The following is a 2,572-nucleotide window of genomic DNA, read 5'->3' as shown; positions in this document are numbered from 1 at the left end:
AATTGTCTTAATAAAGAGTAATCTTATTCATTTTAATAAATAATGTCTAAAAAAATTCACAAAGATTTGGGGATTTATGCACATGATGTTTATTTGAACTAAACTAATACAGTAATGATCACTTGGCTGTCAAATCAATCTAAAATGAAAACAGCTTGATTAATAAATATGCTAAAGTAGAGGAAAAACATGGTAAAAGAAAGCTTCGGCCATAGGTTGAGGGAACATGCAGGTGGGGAGCGGAGGCATGATTTTGGTTAAGCCTGAATGAATGTGTCTCCCCTCGCTGCCGCTCTCATAATTTGTCGCCACCGGAACCGATGCGTGAGAATGCCCAACGTGGCGATTGGTGTCTGTCTGTGTGTTGCCCTGCTGCCTTTATGCACTTGTCTATCTCACTTTCACATCCTAATGCTATAATAAAGAAAGCGTAAACCCAGATTCGCAGAGATATGCTTTCACACCCAAAATCAATCAAGATCAATCAACTCTCCTCCACTATGTATAATTATCGGCCGCGTTCACATTCAATCATCCAAAAATTGAGTCCAATAGGCATCCGCTTGCTGCTGCAAGGAAAGTGACTGTTCGCGACTGAGTCGGCTGAGGCCTTAATTTCGCACTACTGTTGGGGATGTTTGCTTTGCACGTTTAATTATCTGATTTTTGAATTCTGGGGGCAGTGTTTGAATTTGACCTGGAATTCTTATTCTTGAGCCGTAGGCGTAGCTTTCCGGTTTCAAAGTCGGCGGGTATGGGGTCATATGCTGCTGTGGCTCACTTTTATCATTTGGGTCAATGTTCATGGGAACTTGGACCCGGACAAACGTTACAAGTCCTGATAAGACAAAATCATTTGTTTCTAATTCTCCCTTCCTAATTAATGCCCAATACGAAAATACTACACGTGATCTTATCCTTAATTTAGTGTTTTCCATACGTTTTCATTTTTACTTACTTTGCCTGTCGACTGGCTTTACGAGTCCTCTCGTCCACACCATGGCATAAACGAAGGCGCTTGTGGTTTTCTTTAAAGAATTCTTAAATATGAAAAATATCAATACTCGGCCTAACCTACTCTGTGGTATATTAATTAATCTTTTATTCACTCACAATTCCTTTTGCAGAAATCAGTACGTACACGCGCGTGTAAATAAGGAGAACAGATGACGGTCTAGTGGACGAGGAAAGCGCCACGTCAGAGCCCTAAAAAAAAAAAAAAAAAAAGTAAAAGATGCAGTAGCCCTCAACTTTGCCGCCTTTTTCTGTGCATTGCCTTTTGTGAATCCACGTCAGCGGGTGTAGTGGACCGCTCGTTGTACAATACTTTTTCTGTGCATTGCCACGTAAGCAAAATGTTACGCGGATACACACTCCTGTTCATTACCCGTCCATTTTTTGGGGTGCTTTAATGGCATTTTGAGAAATTTGGCTGCTGACGTGGTCAATGATTATCTGTCTATTTTGGGGCTGGGGAGTGGCAATTTTGGGTTCGAAAGATTCCCCCTGCCTTGGGTCACTTTTGGGTCTGTTGTTGGTCCTTTTATTCTACTTCTCGTGCATTTGGCCATTAGTCATCGCAAATTTGGTACTCTTTACCCAAATTTAAATGATTTCAAAATTAATTTAATTTAAGAAAAAAAAATCTCATTACATTTTCTTCAAATATTATTCAAATCAATTGGGTATATTATTATTCACTTTAACTAAAGATGTACAAACCTAATCTACATAATTTTGTCTTAAAAAAATCTATGATAAAAAAAAATCAATTAACTTAACATTTAACGAAATATTCTCCCTCCCTAACACAATTTTTTTTTTTTAAAAAAAAATACCCCTTTGTAAATTTCTAGCAATTTCACATGACTCACTTTTACCCAATTTGAAGTGCCAATTACTAACTATACTTCTTTTTAATAATATTTGTTAATCAAGATATAGACAAAAAAATATGAAATATGAAAAGTATTCTGAATAAAAGTATTTTTTTATTATATTTGTTAAATTTTTTGAAAAGAAGTCACATGACTTCTTATCTTGAATTTTCAAGATAAATTTATCTCTTTTTCTTTCTGATAATTTATCTTAAACTTTATAGATAAGTTATTTTGATAAAGTTTTATTTTACTCATTTTAACAAACACAACTCTAGTGAGAAATTTACATTTATTTCGCAAATAAAAGAGCTATTTTGTAAAGCAGATGGAGAATCTCTTTTTGGTCATGAAACTAATGGGATGGTCAAATCATCTTGAGAAAAAATGTCTCTTGAACTCGTATAATCAAAAAGGATGATAAAAGTGAGACTGACACTTTTAAATCAGGAAATACTCGAGTTTAATTAGGATTTATTTCAATGCTAAAAATTGTACTTATCAAAGACTTGTTCTAAAAGAATGGGGATGGGAAAGGGGAGATCCACGAGCAATGCCAGAGTGACTTGACTGGCACTATATATTTGGACACTGATGTTTCTGTGGTGGGAGGGACATGAATTGAAAGAAAGCATCTTTTGGATTTGAAGCACTCCAAGACTCAAGACTCAAGACAAGCCGGCCCTTCTTGTATT

The sequence above is a fragment of the Diospyros lotus genome, chromosome 11, assembly GCF_014633365.1.
Source record: "Diospyros lotus cultivar Yz01 chromosome 11, ASM1463336v1, whole genome shotgun sequence".
Classification (NCBI taxonomy): Eukaryota; Viridiplantae; Streptophyta; class Magnoliopsida; order Ericales; family Ebenaceae; genus Diospyros; species Diospyros lotus.
The sequence above is the reverse complement of the archived record's forward strand: the minus strand, read 5'-3'. Positions refer to the sequence as shown.